General features: G+C 42.7%; 1 protein-coding gene across 1 annotated transcript in view; it reads right to left on the bottom strand.

Annotated features, from left to right (window-relative positions):
* OGT (O-linked N-acetylglucosamine (GlcNAc) transferase) overlaps positions 1 to 26,190 on the bottom strand; it is a 2,411,396-nt gene that overhangs the window by 2,267,090 nt on the left and 118,116 nt on the right. The window lies entirely within an intron of this gene.

Consider the following 26,190-nt stretch of genomic DNA (forward strand, 5'->3'; position numbering starts at 1 on the left):
GACGTGATCCTTGGGATGAATTTCCTCTCTCCTATCCAATAGTCAAGGTTCCTTTTGAAGAGGACCAAAGAGGCACTCTGCTTGACATGTATGGGCAATCTAGTCAAGAGTCTGGAGAGTCTCTGGGTCAGGAACCTCTCCCTCCTTTTGTGGTTCGGTCCGAGTTTTGGGGCCGGAACGCATGGTATGAAGTATAACCTGTTAGTGCTGGGGTGCTCTCGGGAGCCTTGAACCAGGTTTCTGTTACTGCACAGATATCAATATTCTCCATACTGAGGAGAGTTTCGAGTGGGTGCATCTTGAGGTTTAGACTTCTGGCGTTGAGCAGCATTACCCTTAGTTTTTTTTTCTTTGCGTTGTCTATGGAGGTGGGTTCGTCTTTTGAGCCTTGCCTAAAAAAGGCACTATGGGGGAGGCAAGAGCCTTTGCCAGTATTTGAAAACCCAGGGGTGACAGGTGCAAGCCATCCATAGCGAAGCAACATGGCTTGTCGAGCATGTCATCCCAGGCTGACAGACAGTGGATCCCCTTTGAATGGCACCAATTCTTTAGCCAATTGTCAAAACTGATCATTTTGTCTTTATACTGTGGCATCATTTTTGGTGAGGGTAAGATGCTACTCAAGGTCAGGTTCATACTGGCCTGGGCTACATAATCAGAGCTCCTCCAAGTCTTTTTTCATGTAGTCCAGGGAGGTACATCTCAGGTGATTCGCACCAGCATGGACAATGACGGAGTCATATTTGTACTTGCTTTGGAGTGACATGAGTGCTTGTGTTATGTGGTGGATACTGGCACCCAACAGGCAGCTTACAGCGACGACCTCCTTGTTCAGCCTGGTGAGTGGGACGTCAGTGTGTCTGACAACAGAGTCACCTATTACAAGTGTATTAGGTGTGTTGTTTAGCCTTAAGGGCTGTGACTGTGTGGCACACTGACTTTGTGAGCTATGTGCTACGTGGGTATTGTTTCGTGGTAGGGGTTGCTTGGATGTCTGCTTTGGAGGTCTCTGCTGCTTAGGCGGATTTTTATTTAGAGCCTCAGAGTATGTTTTTGTGCGTTTGGTTTGCTGATCTATGTGAGACTGGACTTGTGGTGTGTGCGGTTACTTTCGCCTCCTGACAGGCTGTGCCAGTGCTGGGTTGAGCTTATCCTCCAGTTTTGGCTATATAGTTGCATCTCTCACATATATCTGAGCTTGTTGGGAGGAGGAGAGGGTGGTGTGTATACATAAGGCAGTTGTAACATTGCCTCAAGATTCCCAGATTCACCAGCTGGACTGGAGAGTAAACCCAAAACTGACCTTTGGACATGCCTGACTAATACAGGGAACTACTTATTGACTGATCAGAAAGAACCAATAGGGAGCAAGTGCTTAAAGGAGTACAAAAGAGGATGTAGTGCTTAAGTTTATTTGTATTTACCTATGAGATTACTTATACGAGCAAGTGCAGGGCTTTAGAATGAAAAAGAGTGCTTATTTTGAGATTTAGAGCAGTTCTAATAAAAAAAATTGAAGAGCAGAGTTTGTGGAGCCGGGAATAGTTTAAACCTGTTTAAGCGGTAACCACTCCTACAGGGACAGGCAGGCTGCTCAGCGTTAACCACTGCCACTGGTGAACACAGACTTCCCTTTAGCCCAAGCAAGCACTGGCCTCCAAGAAACTTACAAACACTTCAGAACAGCAAATCTGTAACTGAACTTTATTAAATTTCAGAAAGTGGGGAAAAAAAAGCTTTTTTTTTTTTTTTTTTTTTTTTTTTTAGTTTAAAGGTAGCAGAGATAAGTAGCAAAATAGTCAGAACAGTGCAATACGTGACCCCACACTTGAGTGCTAGGCCAGAGTCAGGTAAAATGCATAAGATTTTCTAGTACTAGGCCTTCTGGCTTCCAAAATGACATCCATCACAGATTTACTGAGAGGTGTTGTTTGAATAATTAAAATGATCAGCCATGCTGCAAGATTCAGAGTTTGGAGCAGAGTGTGCAGAATTTGATTGTTCTGCTGAGACATTAGATGAGTTATTTGAGGCAAGTACCAAGGAGGAAGTTGAGACATATTCCTTAAAATTGGGTACCAACGCTAGCGAGGCCAGTCCAGAGCAACTAGGATCATTTTTGTTTTTTCCTGCCTGACTTTTAGTAAGACCTTGGAGAGAAGAGGCAGAGGGGGGAAAGAAGACTGATAGCACAGAAAAGCTTGGAAGGTGATGCCCTAAGTTCTTGTGCAGAATTTGTCCAGCTGATAATTTTGGGGAGAGGCAAATAGATAAATGTCTGGGCTCCCCCATTTCTGTGTTAACATGCTGGGGATTTGTGGACCCAGTTTCCATTCGTGCGAGTCCATAAGATTTCTGCTTAGGTCGTCCGCCAGAGTATTTTGCTTTCCTGGCAAGAATTGAGCTTTAAGATGTATTTGGCAAGTCAAAGCTGCGTTCCACAATGCCATGGCTAGTCTGCAAAGGGGTTAGGAATGTGTACCGCCCTGCTTGTTTATGTACCACATAACTGTGGTGTTGCCCATCTTTATCAGTAGTTGTCCTGGATGCAGCAAGAAGTCCTTGAAGGCAGTCAGAGCATTCTGAACAGCTAGCATCTCTTTCTGGTTGATATGCAGATGCATTTGTTTTGGGCTCCATTTGCCCTGAATGCATTTCCCCGCCAGGTGGGCCCCCCCAAGCATAAACTGACGCGTCTGTAGTTAGGGTTTGGGTGGCAGGGAGTACAGTGAGCGACAGCCCCTTGTTTTGGTGACATGTCTCTGTCCACCAAAGAAACTCCTGTTGTAGGCAGGGAATGAGAGGAATCATTGTTTCCACACTGTGACGATGCTGACTCCATAAACTTTTTAGGTACCATTGAAGTTTCCTCATATGCAGTCTCGCATACGAATTAGTAGAATGCAGGATGCCATGAACCCAAAGCCTGCAGAATGTGTCTTGCAGATAACTGGGTTTTTGTTGCCATTTGTTTCAAGTACGTTGAAAGTTGCCTTTGTCTAGCATAAGGTAAGCCATCTGGGCAGTTGTATTCAAGCTTGCACCCAGGAATGTAATTATTGGAGAGGGTACCAGTTGGGATTTCTTTTAGTTTATGGTGTACCCTAGGCATATTAGAAGCCTTTTTACAAAACGCCAGAAGTTGAAGAGAGAGTGTCCTTGTCCTCTGCTTGAATGAGACAGTCGTCCAGATGAGGATAAATTTGAATGCTTCTTTGTCTGCAGAATACAATTACTGGTGCCAGGCACTTTGTAAAGACCCTGGGCGCAGTAGATAAGCCAAAGGGCAGTGCAGAGAGTTGGTAATGCAAAAAACCTGGCTTGAAGCGGAGGTATCTTCTGCATGATTCCCTTATTGGGATATGCAGGTATGCCTCTAGTCCAGAGTCACTAACCAAGCGTTCCTGCCCAGCATAGGCAGTAGCTGTTGTAAAGTCAGCATTTTGAATTTTTGGAATATCCAGGAACGTGTTCAAATTCGATAATTCCAGTATTGGACGCCAGGCATTGTCTTTTCTGGGTACCCGGAAATGTCCAATAAAAACATTGTCCTTTTTGCTTTCCTGGTACTGGTTGAATAGCCCCCATATCCATGAGGGACATAACTTGTTTGAGCCTCTGCCCACTGATTTTGTGGCAGATCTGGAAATCCGTTTGGAATTGGCAAAGCATGGAAATGAAATCTATACTCCTAGGATACTATGTTTAATACTCACTTGTCCTGGGTAATTAACTGCCAATTTTGAGCATGAAGTGCTAGTTCTCCCCCGAAGGGGGCTGCCAAAAGGTAACTTGGTGAAGGTAGAAGAAAGTCATTGAGACTACTTACTGCAGGGTTGTGCTTTGTTTCCTCCAGATTTGGAGGTGGAGGCACCCCACTGCTTTGACCTGCAAGAACCCTGTGATTGTTATCTGGAGCCTTTTGAGCATCTGGATTTGCCTTGAGTGGCTCTGCTGGATACAGGAAAGGACCAATGTTTAGTAGGCCAGTGCCTACTGAACCTAGGTGGCTGCATTTGCAAGAAATCTTTTACAGTTTGCATAGATTTAGCTTGATCTTCCATTTTCTTTAAAACCTCTTCTGCCTTATTACCAGAGTATCATGCTGCAAGGGGGAAATCCAACAATTTAGCTAACATGATCAGGCACATTTGGCTCCTTGAGCCAGACATGCCTTCTAATCACAGATCCAGTAACTGCGGCACTGCAGGAGGCCTCCAAAGAATCAAAACCACATTGCAAAGTATGCTTTCCAACTTGTTCTGCTGAATGCAATAATTCCTGTAACTATTTTCCACACAATCAGAAATCAACATAATTTTCTGTTTCAGTACGCCCATAACATGCTGTTGATATTTAAGCATATGAAAGTGGCAGTTTAAGGCCCTGATTGCCAAGGTTGCAGACGTATAAACCTTCTTTCCCCATCTATCCACTGCCCTGGAATCTCTATCAGAGGGGGTAGGATTTTTGGCTGTAGAGGCCTTTACACCCTTGGGACCCTGTGAAATAGTCTCAGGATCAGCAGCAGGATTTTTTAATACAATGTGGAAGTCAGGAACCATGTAATATCTGTCTGGCTTACTAGGAGCCAGAGGTAGAGAATCAGGAGCCATGCTTGATTCCGAAAACTCATCAACAATGAGTAATACAGCAGGTATTGCCAAAGGCCTATGCTGAGGAAGAAGGAAACCCCTAAGCCTCTTTTTTGATTCGGAGAAGTCCTGACCCTCCCAATGAAAATGTTCCTTTGAAATATGCAAAGTCTCTCCAAAAGAGTAATCCGCAGGAGGAGATGCAGATGGGATGGATTCCTCTGCATCAGAATCCTCATAGGGTGGAATAGAAAATTCCTCATCAGAAGAGGAATCTGAAGAAATGGAAACCTGATAGGATTCATAATCAGTACCTTGCCTAGGCCTCTTAGCGGGGGGTGGGTGGGAGTGGAAACCCTGATCAAGGTAATAGAGTACTCGGCCATTTTGATAATCTGTTTTTTTTTTTTTAGGAATAGGGGCCTGAGCATGCGGCTCATGCATTAGTTTCTTAGACAGATGTTTTGGACCTTGTTTTTGAGGCTGGCATCGGTTTAATATAGAAGTGTTGAGACTAGAAAACACCCTCAGAAGCCAATGCCTGCCCAGCGGCTCTGGACACATCCAAGGAAGAGACATCCGCGGGTTCAATACCCTGAGAATTTCGTGGCTACACTCAAAAGTAGCAGGTATCAGGGGCTGCGAAAGCGCCTCACTGAGTACTAGCTTAGAAGAAGCTTAGTCTGTTTTGGACCTCGACGGTCTTTTTCTTTGCGTTTTTTGTGAACTCCGGTAGTTGGACTGCTAACTGACTACATTTCAGGATAATTGAATCTTGATCCAAAATATTTAGAAGCAAAAATATACAGACGCTTAGTAGTGCGTTGGTTAAATCTAGCACAAAACCGACAGCAAGGCACGTTATGATCTGGGTCTAGGCAAGGAATACAGTACAAATGAAAATCCTTATGAGGTATTTGCTTCCCACAAGTAATGCAATTAAACTTTTACTGACATCGGTAAGGAGCAAAAAAGATTTTCCTCAATGGGGTACTTGGCTTTAGTTTGAAGACTTTGGTTCTGAAACTCTAATGTGAAAATTTCAGGAGTCGGCAGACCTGCACTTGCGAACTACCGCTGCTTCGGGCACCGCGTGGCAAGAAAGACTGAATAAAATGGCGTCAGCTGCATGTTTTATACCCTTGATGACCTGACGTCATGGAAGAGGAGCTAGCAACCGACGCAGGACCCAAGACTTATTCAGGCCGACTGAAGGCAACCTGCCAGCAGATTACCTAAAATAATGACTGCAACAGTGAAACACGAAGAACATCTGTACTAAGTTCGTGTTTCACTGTTGCAGTCCTAACAAATTGGTTGATTACCAAAACCCAGAAAAAAAGGGGGGGGGCAACAGCATCAAGGGTTGGAGATAATGCCTTGCAACACCGCAGTGGCAAACCCCGCCATGGCTCTGGAAAACAGAGGCAAATTATAATGCTTTGTAAAAGTATGAACAAAAGACCATGTGAAAGCCTTCAAAATGTCTTCAGTAGGGACACCTCTTAGAAAGGCTGCCAAAGTAGAAACTGCCCTAGTAGAGTGGGTCCTAACTACTTGAGGTGGAGCTTTGCCATGAAAACAACAAAAAGTAATGCAGTGGGCAATCCAATTAGAAATGGTCTGCATAGAAATAGCCTTGCCCTGGGCTCCAGGGACAAAACTGACCAATAACTGTGTTGATTTACGAAGGTACTTAAGTCCTGTCCAGGTAAAAATCTGAGCCGTCTGTGCACATCAAGAGAATGTAAGATCCTTTCACCTCTATCGTGAGGATTAGGAAAGAAGGTAGGAAGGTGTATGGACTGATTAAAAGTCAGGCTAGAAACCACCTTAGGCATAAAGGAGGGATTAGTCCTCAGACTATCTGCATGGAAAAGAAAAGGCTCCACAGCCATCAAAACTTGCAGCTCAAAACCCTCCTTGCTGAAGTTATAGCCAAGAGGAAGGCTATCTTCCAAGAGAAACTTGGAATCTACAGAGGCAGCTGGCTTAAGAGGAAGAGCGAGTTTCTACAGAACAAAATTAAGATCACAGGCTGGAGTAGGTGCTCTTCTGGGAGGTTTTAGATTGCAAGCACCTCTGAGAAACATTCTCATTAGGGGATGAGAGAAAATGGGCTGTTCAAGAGAACAATGAGCACAAAAGGCTGAAGCATGGATCTTGAAAGGAAAAAGAAAGACCAACCTGAAGCAAATCAGTCAGGTATTGCAGGAACAGAGGAAGGGTAGGTTGAGAAGCAGACTTCCCTCTAGCCTGCATCCATTGAGAGAGAACCTCTCTCCATTTGCCCGCATAGGACTTCCTAGTGATACGCCTCCTGACCTCCCTTCAGCATGTCAACCATCTGTTGGGAAAGGGCAGAAGAAAGGGAATGAGTCATATAATGAGCCATGCTGCCAAATGGAGAGACTGAAGATGAGGATGTAGAATGTTTCCCCTTTCCTGAACCAAAATATCTGGCTTCAGAGGAAGATGCCAAGGTAGAAGATGGGAGAGACTGTGAAGCAGCAGATACCAATGCTGTCTGGGCCAGTCCAGAGCTACGAGAATAGTCCTTGGACGTTCGTCCCTGATCTTCACTAATACTCTGGGAAGAGGAAGAGGAGGGAAGACTTACACTGACAGCAATGTCCAAGGGACGGGCAGAGGATCCACTTTCCAGGCTCTGCTGTGCTGCTGTCTGGTGCAAGAGAGAGGTAGCAGACAGTTGCCTGGGGAGGAGAAAAGATCCACCACAGGAGTGCCCCAACGTTAAACGACGCTGTAAAAGACTGCTCTGTTTGGCTGCCACTCGTGAGGATCCAGGGTATGCCTGCTCAACTGGTCTGCCAAAACATTGAGCCTTCCTGGAAAAAACTGAGCTAGAAGATGCAGGTCCAGGGATGCTGCTATGGACCAAAGATCCATGCTTTGCCTACACAGGGGGTAAGAGTGAGTCCCTCCCTTCTTGTTGATGTACCACATGACCGTAGTGTTCTCTGTCCTGACAAACAGGGTCCTGGAGAAAGAAGATGCTTGAAAGCCAGTAAGGCCTGCTGAACTGCAATCAACTCTTAGATTTATGTGCAGGTGCATCTGCTGGCCGTTCCAACAGCCCTATATGCATCTGCCATCCAGGTGTGCTCCCCAGACGTAGTCTGTAGTCAGAACTTGAGTGGCAAGAGGTGTCCAAAAAGGCATGCCTTTGTTTTGTAGACAGTCTGCTGCACACCACAGAAACTGTCTGCAGAGATGGAAGCAAAGGAAACATCATATCCAGGTCCTCAGTGTTGACACCAAATGTTCTTGAGGTATCATTGAAATTTCCTCATATGCAGTCTTGCATATGGAATCTTGAGAATACAAGATGCCATGAATCCCAGAGCTTGCAGGTACTTCCTTGCAGGGAGCTGGGACAAGCTTGCCAAGTCCTTGAAGTAAACTTAAAAAGAGTTAACTGCTTCTCCTGGGTGAGATTTATCATCTGGGTGGCTGTGTTCAGACTCACTCCCAGGAATGTCATCTCCTTGGTTGGTACCATTTTCGATTTGTCCACATTGAGTGTAACCCAGGGAAAAGAGAAGAGTCTTTATGAATTCCAGATCCTTTAATAGCTGTTCTTGAGAACTTGCTTGAAATCATCAGACAGTCCCAAGTATGAGTAAATCTGAATTTTCTTCTACCTGCAAAAAGCAATGACTGGGGCCAGCACTTTGTGAAGATTCTGGGAGCAGTATACAAGCCAAAGGGCAGCACAGAGAATTGGTAATGTTGCTCGCCCACTCTCGAAACGAAGGTACTGCCTGCAACTTTCCCAGATAGGAATGTGCAGATAAGCCTCAGAGATTCAAGGTTACAAGCCAGGAATCCTTTTCTAGAGGTGGTAGCACTAATGTAGAGTGAGCATTTTGAACTTTGGAATTACTAAAGAGAGTTCAGAATGGAAAGATCATGGGTAGAATGCCAGGTGCCTTTTTTTGGAAATAGGAAAAGCCCGGAATAAAAGCCCTGGCCTACCTGCTGAGCAGGGACTGATTCTATTGCTCCCAAATGAGGCAGACAAAATTTGTTTTTCTACTTCTGCCCTTTGGTTTGGAGGAATGTCTGGGAATCCCTTGGGAGCTGGAAAGGTGCGGAAAGAAAACCTGTGCCTTAGGGACACCGTTCTGAGCACCCATTTGCTGTCTGTGATAGTGGCCCAGACATCCGCAAAAAGGGCCAACCTTCCCCCTAAAGGACTCTCCCGGCAAGCAAGAACAGGCAGAAGCTATAAAAAAGTCACTGAGAGGATTGAGATGCAGGCTTGTAACTTCCCCCTTTAGAAGTGGAAGGCTGCAAATGCCTAGACCTTTGAGAAGCAGCAGCCTGCCTTCTAAAAGATCTGTAACCTCTAGTCCTGAAAGGTTCTGTCTGCTGGTATCAGGAAAGGTCAAACTCTTGGAAAGGTAATTCCTGCTAAAGCGAGGGGGTTGAACTTGCAAAAAATCCTTAGTTTACATTGACTTGGCCTTATCCTCCATCTTCACCTCCTCTGCTCTGCTGCCAAAGAGACTGTCTTTATGCAAAGGTACATCCAAAAGCTTAGCCTTAAATTCTGGAAAAGGCTGTTCTGAGCCAAGCATGCCTTCTGATAACAGATCCAGTAGCCATAGCCCTGCTGGAGACCTCATGGATGACAAAGCCTCAAAGCAAAGAATGCTTACTGACCAAATTGGCTGAATGTAGTAACTGCATGTCTTTTACTCAACGCCAAAAGAGGTACACTTGCTATCCTAGACTTAGCCCCCAAAGTGTGCTACTAGTACTTCAGCATATGAAAGACAATTGGTAGCCCTAATAGCTGGGGTGGCAGAGGTATAAACCTTCTTGCCCCACCTATCTAGGTTCCTAGACTCCCTGTCAGAGGGACCAGGGATTCCTGATAACAATGGCCTTAAATCCTTTGGGGCCCTGAGAAATAACCTCTGGATCAGCCAACGGATTCCTGAAAAGTAACAGATGAGAATCAGGGGCTCTGTAGTACCGGTCAGGTTTCCTGGTTGCAGGAGGAACAGAATTTGGAGACTAGGAATTTTCCAGAAAAACATCAACAGCTTCCAACATAGAGGGAATAGCAAGAAGCCTATAAGGAGGTAAATCCAGAAACTTGTAAATAACAAACCGGCTCAGCTCCCCAGACACTGCAAACTAACCAAAAGGGCGAAAAAACACAATAATTCTATTCATGTGAACAGATAACTTGGCGCTTTCACCCACATACATAGTCAGGCATCTCACCCACATACACAGTCAGGCATCATCAGAGTTAGAGAGCCCTTCATCTTTGTTACATTTAAAGCTATTCGTTAGACACACCCCTCTAGGCAACCAACCCCAGCCAAAAAGCAATTTGTAAATTAAAGTCACAGTAAAACATCACTCCTATGCTTGTTAGAAAGCACAGTTACTTATAACTAGAAAAAATGTTGTTCAACTTAAAACACAAACATTTAAAAAAAATCAATATAGACATTTGTACAAAAGTAGTAAATAAAAATAGTAAATAAAAAATAATGTAATACTTAACATTCTTCAAACAAATGTAGATTTATACTTTAAAATGCTAGAAACTGAGATGCGATCATTAATGCCTGGAGGTCTAGATGTATCCAGTCTCAACTGCCAGATGCACTCCCACATCTCAAGTAAAACTTTTAAATCACATCCTTTGTCATTAAATGGAATTCTGTCCATTACAAAATACAGAAATCTCTTAAAATTAGGGCAACTCGACTACGCATATACAAGGCATTGCTAGTTCTTTTGTTCCTGATGTCTCTTAGGTGTTCCAGGATTCTGAGCCTTAACTTTGTTGTTTTCCCAACATAGAAAGTAGAACAGCTCACCATGTTGCAATTTACACTACCATCTTAGTGTTACAGTTACAGAATCCAGGACACCTAATAGTTTTATAGAAGCCTTGAACTGCCACACAAGGACCATTGTTAATAAACTTAGATATACTACAAACTCCACAATAATTTATTTTGGAGCTCTTTTATGTCTCAATGTTAGGTTCAGCTTCCATCAATTCTTTAAGGTTCCTACCTCTACTAAATGTAAAAGTTGGGGTGTTACCTATAATACTTAATAGTATCACTGTCAAAAGAACTCTGCCAAGTGTCCTTAATTCTAATAATTTGCCCTGCCTGCCTATTATATGGCAAAATCACAGCCTGTTTTTTGTGTTGTGCATGGGAGTCTGAAGCCAACTCATTCCCCTCCTGGAATTCCTTCATTAAACCTCCATGCAAAATAGGTTTAAAAGATGTAATTCTCTTAGTTTCTATTTCTTTTCTAACTCTGGACAAAATTTCTTGTGGATAACCCCTTTCTGTAAACATAGCAGTCAAGCTGGTCAACTCAATGTTTAGCCGTTCATCCTCACTAATCAGGCTGGATAATCTAACCATTTGGCCTTTGACCAGGTTCTTCTTGATATAGTGGGGATGACAACTCTGAAAATGCAAGAAACTATTAGAATAAGTTTTCTTGCGATATATACTCCCATTTGGGCCAACATCATGCATGTTTTTGTATAACAATATATCCAAATAGTTGCAGGTTTCCCCATGTATAGTGTAGGTGAATTTTAAGAATGGGGTAGTGTTAAGAAAAATCAACAAATTTATGGATCCATTCCCTACTCCCTGTCCAAAAAATTAGTACATCATCAAGGTAATGCAAATACAGCATTACCTGTTTCATATACTCAGTAGGGAACACCTTCGCCATCTCCCATTCCGCCAGTACCAAGTTGGCATAGATTGGCGCACACCTAGCACCCATGGCAATTCCTGCCACTTGTCTAAACAGTTCACCTTCAAATCCAACAAAATTGTTGGACAAAACCATTTCCATAAGATCACACTAAATTTGACAGTACGGAAACCACTATATTTGTCCAAACTCCTACTAAACATGTCCAGACCTTGTACCCGAGGAATGATCGAAAAAAGATTTATAACATCAATTGTCACCAAAAATGTTTCAAAAATTTGTTTTTGTTTTATAACCTCCAAGCAGTGCCACGAATTCCTTAGGCTATGTGGCAAACTTTTACAGTGAAAATCTACGTAGGAAGCCATTGCTTCTGTTTTGGAGCTTTTTGCTAACAAGACTGGATGAAAGGATGGGTTCATTCTGATTTTTGTGAATTCTTGGAATTCCAAAAATGGAGGGGGTCACTGGGAATTCAACCATCAAATAACGGTATTCATTAACATCAATGATCCCCTCCATTAACCACTCGTAAAGACGCCAGTCAATTTTAGTGTATGCCATACACATTTAATTCCTAGATACTCTGGCATGTGTGTTTGTGTCACTCAAGACTGTACCATCTTATTCTAGTAGATAATGTTAGACATGATTCACCCCCCCCCCCCAGTCAGGTTTCATGACCCTATACAAATTAGTGGCAGTTAGTTCTTGAAGACAAAACCTCGCCCCAGGTGTTCAGTTATCCAATTCCCTCCTTGGTCCCCTAAACATTCTTCTAAAGTTGTGCCTCACACAACTTCTCGAAGATATGTATACATGGGTGTTTTAGGAGGTACAAAGGTACTCTACCTCTTTAGTCCAATAACATTGTCAATGGTTGGACTAGGTTTTTTATAAAAAAAAAAAAAAAAAAAAATACTTCCAAGTTAAACTGTCTAGTATACATCTTTAAGTTAACCAGTACTTTGGCCGTTTCATTTCTAAAGGAAGGGACAAATGTAAACCCCTTCTTAAATAGAGGGGCAAATAGTTATCAGTCAACTCTAAATTAGAGAAGTTAGAAACACCAACATTGTCAACTTTGACCAAATTGCAAGAATGTGTCACAATAGTTTGTAGAGTTAAAGCAAGTCACTCCTAAATATCTGCTGGCACTCTTCCCCTCAATCTCGGTGTTCGTTACACTGTCTAAACTGTTTAACAAATGTGAATAATTCACTGATGAATTTTCTGAAACAGATTCTAAGACAGACGAAAAACATCGTTGCCTTTGATTGTCACAAAAAAAGTTACAAATATTGTCACAAAAAATACCATGATGTAGCGGCTGTAACCCAGCCTCATTGTGTAATTTAATGTCACTGTTGAAGGTGGTCAGTTGTTCAGAGACCACATGCTCTTGTATTGCCTCTGCCCCTCCCCTGTTGCCGATTGCGCTCTCGAATGCATTCCAAGCGCCTTACGGGGTGGGGATCTAAAAAAACTTTGTTGTCATGATATATTTCAGCCTCAGTCAGTGATTCGTCCCTAAAATTGATCAATTTGCCCACCAACATTGTACATATCCTGTCGGGAATTACCCGCTATGTTGACAGTCAAAAAACTAGAGCTACCATTTACACGTTTAAATTCCTTAAAATGCGTGTATACCGGATTAGTAGCATAGTCACTAGTATCCCTTTTGAGTTTAACCATTTTAGTCTCAAGACCTTTTTTCACAAACTTTTCAGTTTCATAAATAATCTTGTCATATTTATTTTTGTTAAACTCAAAAAGCAAATCTTTCGTTATGTTAGTGTTAAGTAAACCAAGCTCCTCCTTTAAAGTCTCTAGTCTATTATTCCGAATAATAATTTATCAATTCCATATCTGTCTGGTCACAGAAGGCCAGTAGTTCCTTGAAACCATCTGTACCTACTCCAAAACCCATCGGCAGTTTAAATAACCTGAGCCCCTTCGGAAACTTGTTTGAGCTCAAGGGATTTTTCCAGAAACACATTATTCATTTGTAGGGCTTTCAGCTTTCTTAGTTTATTTTCAAATTGACCTAACTGTACCTTTAAAGTATCCGATTCAGGTTGCTGCCCGGCTTCTGGCTTCCAATCCATAGCTGGAGCCCTAAGAAGTGTATCAAAGTTTTTAGGCGAACAGCAGTTTGCTGTTCTGGTGACTTGGTTGTTAGCTGTCAACCCCCTGTTATTCATCAAATTCACTGAAGTGTTAACCCACCGCTTCACCTCTGCTAGTAGAAGGGTGTGTGTGAAGAGTAAATAACTGTACCTGCGATTCAGTCAACAATCGTTTGAATATTGTTCGGAACATTGACCGCCATACCTTTCTCCTTAAATAAATGAACTAGTTGGTTAGTCAGTTCAACATACTGCAGCATGAGCTGCTCCATAGCTGTCGTCCACCAAAGTTAACAGGATCAAAGAAGCCGGTTGGAAGAACAGTAAACTACCAGCAGACACAACGTTCCTGACCTACCCCCATTTAATAGGTTCTCTGAGAGGTATCGCCAAAAAAAGAGAAATCCTCTGGAGGAGAGACCCAAGGGATGGACTCCTCTGCATCTGAATCCTCAAAAGGAGGAAAAGCCTGAGAAAATTCCTCATCAGCAGAAATGCTGGAAGAAACAACCTGAGCAGGTCAAATCCTCAGGGGAAACATCCCTACTCCTTTTAGGAGGAGAACGCTGAGAAAACCTATTAAGAGTAAACAAACCATTAGCTATTTTAACCATTTGGGATCGAGGGGAACGAGAAGAAACTGGAGCCTGCCTTTTCACAGGCTTATGAATGGAAAATTTACCTGCAAGCCTGAAGGATTCAGGAGGCTTGGCAACCGCTGAAGTTGTAGCAGAGGTTGAAGGAAAAGGTTTGCTGTCAGAACGCAAAACGGAGGCCTCTGACACTGGAGTCAGCTTAGCAACTCTGGCTCCAGCAGAAGTGAAGACTGACGACAGGTCGGAAGAAAAAACAGAGGTTGAAGGCCTAAGGGACTCAGACTTAATCAAGGTCTGCGGTTGTACATCAGCGGACTGCAGGGACTGCAAAGGGGTCTCACTGGCTACCGCCCGACTACCAACTTAACCTCATCCGAGGACTTGGCTTTCTGAGGCCTGTCGCGGTCCTTTTCCTTGTGATTCTTCGTAACATCCAAAGCCTGAAGACCGGCGGACACCATACCAATGAACTTAGGCCAAACTCCAAAATGCCTAGCCAAAATCTTAGCCCGATGACGGCTAGTATGTGGATTAGAGGCACAGAGATCACACTTGAGAACGTAGTGGTAAAGGCCTGAACAAATAATGCAATAAGAATGAAAATCTCTATGAGGAATCTGCTTCACAGGTAAGGCAAATTATTAACTTTTTCTGACATTCGTTAAGGCAAGAAAAGAGGATCCCCAATGGGGTACTTTGCTGTAGTAGACTTCAACTCTTGTAGTTGGAAACCAACAAAAGGTAAACTGCCAACCAGCACTCAAGCATGAAAAGCTTCTGCTTCGGGCTCCGCGGCAAGGAAGACCGAGGAAGTGACGTCAGCCGCCTCCTTTTGTATCGGACGCCCTGCCATCCTTTACAACAGACTGCAACAGAGGTCATTTTTACTTACCTTTGATATTCTGGCCGACTGAGGGCTACCAGGAGCCGGATAACCCATTTGTTAGGACAGCAACAGTGAAACACGATGATCATGGAAATACAGGACTTTTTTTTTTACTTTGTTAAACTTGTAAGGGATTGCAAAACATAAGCCCTACTTAATGTTGTTCCAAATGTTAATGACATTAAGTAGCACTTCATATCGTTAACATTTGGAACATTAAGTAGAGGGAAACAGGAAGGAAACAGGTAACTTAAAATTTTTGTTCTCATCAGTATTTTTACAAAACATGACATACACCGCATATTATATGGTAAAGATCTTTCAGTTACTGTGTGTAATAGGGATACTAAAGTAAAAGGTGCCCTTCCCACATTTTCTTCTCTTTTTACACTGCAGTGCTTACATTTCTTAAAACTGAAAAAAGCAAGTCTGGACAAAACGGCATGGTACAAGTAAAACTGACTATGCTTTTTCTTTTGTATAGGGCAGTAACTGGATTAACACCCTTGGTTTGATTTAACAAATTGGAAAGGAAAGAAACAGGTAAACAAAAGAATATTTAATGCAATGAAAAGTTTTCCTTTAGCAAATAACTGTTCACACTTAAACAGCAAAAGTTTGCAGCAAAGGCAACTGTGCATCTGGTTCTCATTTTTCTATGGAGATGACTTGATAAAGGCAATAAACAATCTTTTAGCCACTAAAAGAAAGGAGTTATGTTTTCTGAAAGCATTCAAGTTGTTCTCTACACCTGGAAAAGGAACAAATGTGAGAAAAAAAAAAAAAAAAGACACCACTAAGTAGATGCACAGGTTGTACTATGCATCTTCGCATGGATAAAGTACAGTTTTGTACCTACCATAAATGTAGATGTCCGAACAGGATAGCATCTGCAGTCATAACAAATGGGTTGTCCTGTCGTCAGGCAGCCCTTCGGTCGGCCGGATTCCAAAGTCTGGGTCCGGCTTCGGCTGATGTCGCACTTCACCAGACTTCATCTCTGCTGGTCTTCGGGTATAAAGGCATCAGCCGACGCCATTTTCCTCAGTGTTTCTTGCCCCAGATGCCAGTTGCCCACTTGGAAAGCTAAATTTTGGATAAATGCCAATGTTTCCAAAATAACAGAAGGCAAACAAAAAATAAGCATGTATGTACATATATACAAACAAATACACCATAAGAGACTAGCTAGCTATTAGGAGGGTAAATACCCTAGGAGTACCACAGAGGGGAAGGAGGGTGGGTAATCCTGACTGCAGATGCTATCCTGTTCGGACATCTACATTTATGGTAGGTACAAAACTGTACTATGTCCTTCAAGGATGCATCTGCAGTCATAACAAATGGGTAGAATACCATAGCCAAACTAGGGGAGGAGGAAGAAGAATTATGGTGTAGTTAGGATCCCTTGCAATACAGCAGTGGCAAACCCTGCTCGGGATCTAGAGTATAGAGGTAAATTATAATGCTTGGCAAATGTATGCACGGAGGTCCAAGTAGCCGCCTCAATAATGTCCTTGGTTGCCACTCCTCGTAAGAAAGCTGTGGTAGTGGCTGTAGCCCTTGTAGAATGAGGTCTTATGTTCTGTGGAATTGGTTTTCCATGGTAGGAGTAACAGAATCTTATGCAATTTCCTATCCATTTGGAGATTGTCTGTTTGGAAATTGCTTTTCCTTCCCTTCCTGTTGCATAGGCTACTAAAAGCTGGTCAGTTTTTCTGTTACCTTTGGTTCTGTCCAGGTAGTAGCGTAACTGTCTATGTACATCCAAGGTATGCAGCAGTCTTTCCCCCGTTCTGTGGATTGGGAAAGAAGGTAGGCAGGTGGATTGCCTGGTTTAAAGACACTCTGGATACCACCTTAGGCATAAATGTAGGATTAGTTCTCATGGACACTATCTTGATGGAAGATTAGGAAGGGTTGTACTGCCATTAAGGCCTGTAGTTCCGAAACCCTCCTTGCTGAAGTAATTGCCAGTAGGAAAGCAGTTTTCCATGATAGGTGTTGAAGATCTGCTGTTGCTGCTGGTTCAAATGGAGGGAGTGTCAATTTTTCTAGCACAAAGTTCAAGTCCCATGCTGGTAATGGTGGTTTCCTAGGAGGTTTTACATTCTTGATCCCTCCGAGGAACTGCCTGAGAAGAGGATGCGAAAAGACAGGTGGATCGAAGCTGTATTCTGCTGAAATAGCTGATGCATGCATCTTGATGGAGGAATAGGACAGGCCTGTATGTAGAAGCTCTGCCAAGTACTCCAGGATGTTAGCAATATCTATGTTCGACACATCTTTTCCTCTTTCAGTACTCCAAATGACAAACCTTTTCCATTTTCCTGCATAGTTCCTTCTTGTTGAAGGTCTGCGGGCTTCAAGGATAATGTCTTTAACCCTTTGGGATAAGTCTGGGTTAGTTGCTGTTATGTGATGTGATGTTCCAGGCAGTCAGTTGCAAGGTTTTTAGGTTTGGGTGCATGATGTTGTAGTTGTTCTGAGTTAACATCAAAGACATCAGGGGTATTGACCACATTCTCCCCTGAGACATGCTCCTCAGCAATGTATACCAGTGTTGTCTTGGCCAATTCGGAGCTATCAGAATTATCCTTGGACGTTCCTCTTTGATTTTCAGTAGTACCTTGTGCATCAAAGGAAGAGGTGGGAATGCATATGCTGTCAGGCCTTTCCAACTGAAGGATAGAGAGTCCACCTTCCATGCAAGTGGGTGGTATGTCCTTGTGCAGAATTTTTTGAGCTGGTTATTGAGTGGGGATGCGAATAGGTCCATTTGTGGCATTCCCCATTTCTTTGTGATGGCCTTGAAGATGTCCGGGTGTAGCATCCATTCGTGAGCATCCGAGGTGGTTCTGCTTAACATGTCTGCTAGGGTATTTTCTTTTCCCGGCACAAATATTGCCTGTAACTGGATGTTGTAGCTCAGAGCCATATTCCAAAGGTCCAGAGTCATCCTGCATAGGGGGTATGAATGAGTGCCTCCCTGTTTGTTGATGTACCACATGACTGTGGTGTTGTCGGTCCTTATTAAATGGCCTTCTTTGAGGAATGGTCTGAATTTCTGGATTGCTAGTTTTACTGCCAGCATTTCTTTTTGGTTTATGTGCAGGTGCAGCTGGTCTGGAGTCCACAATCCTTGTATGCATTTGTCCAACATGTGCGCCCCCCAGCCTAGGTCTGAGGCGTCCGTTGTGATGGTTTGGCTTGCTTGAAAGTTGTGGAATGGCAAGCCTGGGTTTGCCTGGCATGCTTGAGCCCACCATAGGAACTCTTGTTTCAGGCATGGGATTATTGGAATTTCGGTTTCTAAGCTGTGCCTGCGTCGAGACCATAAATTCTTTAGGTACCACTGTAGCTTTCTCATATGCAGTCTGGCATGGGGTACCAGGATTATGCATGATGCCATGAAGCCCAAGGCCTGCAGTACTTTTCTTGCTGTTAGTTTGTTCTGCTTTGTTAATGCCAAGAAGTAAAGAGGGAGTTGTTCTTGTTTTTCTGCAGTTAGGAATGCCATTTGTTTTACTGTGTCCAATTCCGCACCCAAGAATGTTCTTGTCTGGGATGGTATCAGTCTTGACTTTATTAAATTGACTGTGTATCCCAGGGCTTGTAGTAAGCAAATGACTCTTTGTAAATCTGTCGTCAGCTTGCTTTTGTTGTCCGCTTGTAACAGGCAGTCGTCCAGGTATGGATAAATTTGGATTCCCTGTAGCCTGCAATGAGCGATTACTGATGCCAGGCATTTTGTGAATACTCTGGGCGCAGTAGTAAGCCAAAGGGCAATGCTGAGAATTGATAATGCTCTGATCCTGCAAGAAATCTGAGGTATCTTCTGCAATTTGATCGTATGGGGACGTGCAGGTATGCCTCCTTGAGATCTAGAGTTACCAGCCAACACTCCTTGCTCAGCATGGGAAGAAGTTGCTGTAGGGTCAGCATTTTTAATTTTGGGACAATGAAGAATGTGTTTAAGACGGACAGGTCGAGAATAGGTCTCCAACTTTTCTCTTTTCTTGGTACTAGGAAGAGTCTGGAGTAGAATCCTTTGCCCTGTTCTGTTATTGGTACTCTTTCCACAGCTCTCATCTTTGTTAATTGAGCTATCTGCTTTAGAGCTTCTGTTTTTTGATTTGGAGGTAAAGCTAAGGGCCTATGTTGTGGTAAGTGCAGAAAGGTCCTAAGCCTTTTTCTTGAATCTGAGAAATCTTGTCCCTGCCATTGGAATTGTTCTCTCATGGCATGTAAGGTTTTCCCAAAGGAAAATTCCTCTGGTGGAGAGGCAGATGGAATGGATTCTTCAGCATCGGAATCTTCATAAGTAGAAAAAGGAGCCTCTGGCTGATCTGTAATGTCTGAGTCATCCGAGGAATCAAAGGACACTGGCTCGGGGGGCTCTGCTCTAGGTCTCTTTTCTGGAGGCTGAGAGTCCCTGTCTGGGTGAGATTGGGATCCCCTAATTAAGGATATTAAATCCTCTGCCAGAGTAAGCATTTGTGAACTAGAAGTGGGCCTGTGTGAGGGGGGCTTAGCAGGCACTGATTTAACAGTTTTGGCTGCTTTAGCCCTGGCAAAGGCCTTAATAGACATGGCTGCAGGAGGCCTAGCAGCACCACGTGCTGGGGTAGAGACATCCAAAGGGATGGTGTCTGATAATTCACTAGGAACCACAGTAGTAGGCAAAACTTCAGAGGCCGATTCAACTAAGGTAGCAGGAGCCTCAGTAGTAGTCATGGATTCGGCTGAAGATTGACCCGTTTTCTCGGTTCGCCGAAACAGAGACACTTCGCTTGCTTAACCGTGGTTTCGGCCGAAACCGCGGACCGCGAGTGTCTGTCTTTTTCTTTGCGTTTTTTAACAATTTGTGTAGTCGGAGGATCCGACGGCATAATGTACGCAAAATCTGAGCCGAAAAACTGTTCAGCAAACTCCGACCGACGCCTAAGCGTTCGTCGGTTGAAGGAAGCACAGGCTAAACAGGCTGCTACGTCGTGGTCTGGGCCTAAGCAAGGTAGGCAGTAAGAGTGGAAATCTTTATGAGGTATTTGTTTCCCACAAGTTAAACAGTTATTTACTTTTTCTGACATCGGCTGAGGCAAGAAGAGTCCCAAACGGGGTACTTAGCTTTTAGAAGTCTTCGAAGTAGTATTCGGTAGTAGTAATTTCTGGATCTGACCGACCGGCACTTGCGAACAGCTTCTGCTTCGGGCGCCACGCGGCAAGAAAGACTGAGGAAAATGGCGTCGGCTGATGCCTTTATACCCGAAGACCAGCAGAGATGACGTCGGGTGAAATGCGACATCAGCCGAAGCCGGACCCAGACTTTGGAATCCGGCCGACCGAAGGGCTGCCTGACGACAGGACAACCCGTTTGTTATGACTGCAGATGCATCCTTGAAGGACATCCATTATAGGTGAAGTGAAGTATGAGTGCGGCTGTCAATCTAGGACAACTGTTCCTAATAAGAGGCTTTAACTTCATTACTTTAAGATAACCTGATGCACTTAGTTGTGTGTTTGTATTAAATTATGGAGTGTTGGTTTTAATAAAACCTTCAAAAAAGAAGTGCCTTGTAATATGTGACAGCTACAAATAAATATGACAAGAAGCAACCATATAAAAAAGACCACTCTGCCAAATATTAGCGGATGCCTATTACACAAAAGTTGAAACAAGACATTAATAAAAGCTGTATACATAACAGATGGAAACATCGCAATGACATCACTATGTATTTATCTTTGAAAGAGTAAATGTCTCAAACAAAAAATGTAGTGAACTATATTAAAAAATGCAGTGTGAAAATCACTATGCTACAGGATACAGGTTTATAAAAAAAATGAACACGTGAATTTGATAAAGGATTTCAGGATGGTTCTTCTGCAGGATATCTGGGAGAAAGGAAAAGGGGAGTAGTACTTGTATTAAATTGCCAAAGAAGCTCGAATAGTGACGGAAAAAGAAAAAACGGATAATGGTAGATTTGTGGAAGTAAGATGCAACTGGCAAGGAATGAGAATTACACTGGCGTGCAATTGTATTATAGCTAAAACGCTCTACAATGGATATTAATTCTATAAGAAACAATCCACTCTCAGCACAGAATAAAACTTCTAGGTGAGAAGTGGAATTTGATTTGCAACACTGAGGATATGTGGGGTCTAGAATGGAAAACAAAGAGGTTAGACTTGAATAAAACTGAAAATATTTAGTGCGGAAGTTGTGAATTCAGTAGTAGGACCTCAGAGAATTTACATTATTCCTCAAAGTACAAATACTGGACTAGGCTAGACTGAAATTAAATTTCATAGGAACATGTGCATTTGACAGTTATGACACATCCAATAAATTATTTCAGATCTGCACCAATAACAAAGATATGGTTTAGTAATTAGAGTGCTTTTAGCACAACGGGCTCAGGCAACAAAAAGTGTAAAGACTTGCTGCCAAGCTTAGGAAGCCTGTAACAAGGAAATAAAAATAACCAGAAATCCTGTAGAGATAATGGAAATGCTTCTGAAGTTATATGAAAATCTATATAGACCAAATAAAAGGATGAAAACCAAGAAAAGTACAAATAGAAACGTTTATGAAAAAACTATAAATGCCAATGTGGTACATGAGGCTAAATTACTAACAGGATAAGAGAGGAGATAAAAAAGCAGACAAACAACCTGCAGGAAAATCTCCAAATAAAATTGCATTCCTGTTGAAGTCTGGAATTTAGGAGCAGCAGCACCAACATTCAAAGCTATAGTGGTTGTAATACCTTAAGATAGTGTATACCCATCAGAGTCTAGCTTCACATAGGCCCATTTTGATTTTAAACCAAGATTACAAAATGTTAATGTCTATTATAGTTGAAAGAAAGGCGAAAGTGATAATATACAACTTCAAAACAAAACAAAGACTCAAATAGTAAATGCTCTGCAATCCCCTCAGTCCAAATGGTAAAACAGCAAAATTCAGGTATCAGAGCGAAACACAGTTGGTAAGTTTTAAAACACATCCAAAGGCAGCAATTCCATCCAGGGCAAGTCTTTTATTGAAACAAACAAATCCGGTAAGCGCTTCACCCAACAGGGCTTCAGACCATAATGCATCACTAATAACTCCTTATATAAAAAAAGGAGTCAAAAACCTGAATTCAAACATTTTCTTAAAGTGACAAGATCATAGTCTCATCAAACATCTTATTCTAAAAACATTAAATTATAAAAAATATACAATATATAAAAACATATATAAAGAAACACAAATATATAAAGAAATACATAAAAAACACATTAAAAATACAAAAACACAATACATATTTTAATATACAAATATATAAATACTGATAAAAGTATATGCTCAAACTAATAAATAGTCATTTTATAACTACACAAATTTCATGTGCTTATTATACACAATATACAATAGTCTTCACCAACTGGTGAAGAATTGGTTCCAAGCCTTCTAAACTTCAAAAACAGTTTTGGGGGTACTTTTTTAGTTGAGACAGCACAGTACAGTGGTGGGTCCTGTGTGGGGCATTAATGACAGACTTTGCAATTTTGTGACAGCATGATTATAGACTTAGTTCAGATTTGCGAAGGTTGGCGAGAATATAGGATCCGTAGAAGACAGCAGAAAGCAGATGAGAGATGAGAATGGGCAGTGGCTAGCCTGGCATTGCGGGCAAGATATGGTCTGGCCCTGTATAAAGTGCCAAGCTTGATGTGGACTAAGATGGTCAGAGACAACTTTTTACATAAGTTGGATTCTCATCAATAGTGACTCCTACAAGTTTAGTATGAGCTGTGTATTCGATATTGGTTACGTTTGACGAAAGTATTGACAGACGGGTGTGACAAGATAGAGATGTTTTATTTTTAAAGATTATTAATTTGGTTTTATCTGGGTTGAGAATTAGTTGTTCTGATAAGTATTGTTCTATGCTTTGTACGGCTGATTGCAGTTTTAACTGAAATTCATAGGGAGATATGGACCAATTTATGCTTTGTGGAGGGGTGTAAAAGTAATACAACAATGACGACCCACAGACAAGCAGAATGTAAGGAAATACCAGTGTTGCTGCCGGGTCTCTATTCAGAAAAACATTTAAAACACATTAACCTGCAATATTAAGAGTAAAGCAATGGAAGTATTTGCATTCCCTGATACAATAAGATTGATTAGGAGGATATACAAGGGGCTGGAGGCAGAAATTAAATTGGGGTTTTCCTCTGAGGAATTCTGTTTGAGCATAGGAACCATTTGGGAAGAGTCCTCTCGCCCTTTTAAATTTGTGTTATACTTAAAATCATTAGCAAAAGAAAAAAAAAATAAAGGGACTAATTCAATATAATTATTATATTACATCCAGCAAAGGTGGCTTCATTTGCAGGTATTTTGTACCAGATATAACCAGAAAAGGACATTTTAGTATTGTGGAACATTCTAAGACGAAAGTCTTTTCTGGATATAAAATTAAATTAAAGATAAAACAAAGGCAATACCTGTAAATCCATGTACCCATACAAATTGGTTCAGCAAGATACAGTTATGGAGACATGATAAAATGATGATGATTTAGTTACAGTAGCCAAGGACACGTGGAAACAGATTTAAGAGGATACAAAAATTAGGAAATTAGAAGCTCTGTTTTATGGATAAGGATAAAATAAATGCTGCGGAAACATTTTACTCCCTTGCGAGCACAGCTTTTTTTTTAAAACCTCCACAACTTCTCTTGTTCATTAAAATTAAAGATTTTATCAGAGAGGGAGGAGGGCAAGAGTCAAATGGGAGAAGTTGATCCTTCCAATATAACAAGGTGGTTTGGGATTACCCGACTTGAATTCAGAGCTACACAGTTAGTGCTCCTATACACATCAGGAGATACCTATAACTCAAAGTGACAAAGAATAATTATGAAAAGGGGGGGGGGGGGTCAAGATACAAGAATAGACCGATTTTGGATACAGATACTTAAGCAGGATAACCAACACACAGAAAATCATGTTCACTGAGTAGCAGAAAGTATTCTAACCCAACACAAAAATAGAAAAAGGAAATTCTACTGATAGGTATGACTGCAATAACAGCTACAGAGTACATGCAAGGTGAGGATTGAATTTACTGGAGAAAACTCTTAGTAGGCCAGTTTCTGCTGAATCTCGGTGGTTGTACTTGCAGAAAATCCTTAACTGCTTGCACAGATTTTGCCTTTTCTTCAAACTTCTTTAAGATCTCCTGAGCCGAGGAGCCAAATCATTTTTGTTTTTCCATTGGAGCATCCAGGAGTTTAGCTTTAACATGGTCTGTCAAAGATTGTTCCTTCAGCCAGGCATGCCTACGAATAACTGCCCCAGTCATAGCTGACCTACATGAAGCCTCCAGTGCATCATAACCACACTTTAAGAAATGATTACTAACCTGCTGTGAGTTATGTACCAGATCCTGAAGGGATTTACGGTCAAGGGGTTCAGAAGAAGAAAGCTTCTTATTCAGTTCTTCTAACAAATACTCTTGGTACTGTATCATATGAAATTGAAAATTTAATGCCCTCACAGAAAGAGTTGCAGAAGTATATACCTTCCTTCCCCATCTCTCTAAAGCTCTAGACTCCCTTTCAGAAGGTAGAGGATTTTTGGCAGTGGCAGCTGCAACCCCTTTAGGGCCCTGAGAAATAGTATATGGGTCTGCGGAATGGGCCTTATACAGATGAAAATGAGAATCCGGGACCCTGCAGTATCTCTCAGGTTTGGCAGGTGCCGGGGGGAGAGTATCAGGGGCTGCACTAACATCACTGTACACATCATCAATAACATTCAAAACAGGAGGTATAGCTAAGGGCCTATGTTGAGGCAAAAGCAAAAAGGTCCTTAATCTCTTTCTAGAATCAGAGAATTCCTGACCCTGCCATTGAAAATGCTCTCTCATGGAGTGTAGAGTCTCACCAAAAGAAAACTCTTCAGGAGGGGAGGCCGAAGGAATAGATTCTTCAGCATCAGAATCCTCACAGGACGAATAAGCCTCCTCGATCTGACAAGTCAGATCCATCCATGGACTCATCTGAAGAGTGTATGTCAGAGGGCTCAGTCCTGGGCCTTTTGTCTGGTGGTGGGTGAGAGCCCCTGTCCGGGTGAGGCTGAGAACCTCTAATGTGAGGCAGAGCACCTCGCTGGCCCTGCTCAAGAGAAATCTTGACCAATGGATGGGAGACTGCCGATATACCCCAGGGATTACCTCAGTGTCACTGCTCAACAGAGGCACAGCAAAATAATGGGTATAGTTCCCCATACTAAAGGGGTGGCGTAAGCCACAAAACTATGGGCTAGGCTTGTAAATGCCCTTGGGCAGATAGCCTAGTATGAACCTATGAATTAAAGAGATGATCCTCTGCAAGGCTGAGGATCTGAGAACTAGAAGAAGGCCTCTGGGAGGTAGATTAGGGAGGCAAAGCTTTAGAAAGTTTGGCAGCTTTAGCCCTGGAAAAAGCCTTAACGGACATGGAAGCAGGGGGTCTAGCTGCCCCACGTGCAGGAGTAGATTTGTCCAAAGGTATAGTGTCGGACATTTCCTGGACACTGGTTTCGGTAGGTAGCTCAGTAGCAGACTCAGCCGGGGCCCCCAGGGCCGTGGTGGTCGGTTGAGTGGATTCGGTTAAAGGAAGCTCTGAGGACTCTGTTTCGGCCGAAACAGAGACACTCGCGGTAGGCCTTACCGTGGTTTCAGCCGAAACCACGGGCCGCGAGTGTCGGTCCTGGTCCTTCCGTTTTTTCACCAAATGCGATTTTGGAGTCTCTGACGGCATCTTGTATGCAAAATTAGCACCAAAGAATTCCTCTGCAAACTCCGACCGACGTCTAAGAGTTCGTCGGTTGAAGGAAGCACAGGCTGAACAGGCCGAGACGTCGTGGTCTGGGCCTAAGCAAGGGAGGCAGTAAGAGTGGAAATCCTTATGAGGTATTTGTTTCCCACAAGTTAAACAATTATTTACTTTATCTGACATCGGCTGAGGCAAGAAAGAGTCCCCAACGGGGTACTTAGCTTTTTCGAAGTCTTCGGTAGCTGAATCACAGGATCTGACAGACCAGCACTTGCGAACTGCTTCTGCTTTGGGCACCGCGCGGCAAGAAAGACAGAGGAAAATGGCGTCGGCTGATGCTTTTATACCCCAGACGCTCTGACGTCGGGAAAAGTGCGACATCAGCCGAGGCCAGACCCAGACTTTGGAATCCGGACGACT

Source organism: Protopterus annectens, chromosome 15.part0 (genome assembly GCF_019279795.1).
Source record: "Protopterus annectens isolate FY-2018-M chromosome 15.part0, PAN1.0, whole genome shotgun sequence".
Lineage (NCBI taxonomy): Eukaryota > Metazoa > Chordata > Ceratodontiformes > Protopteridae > Protopterus > Protopterus annectens.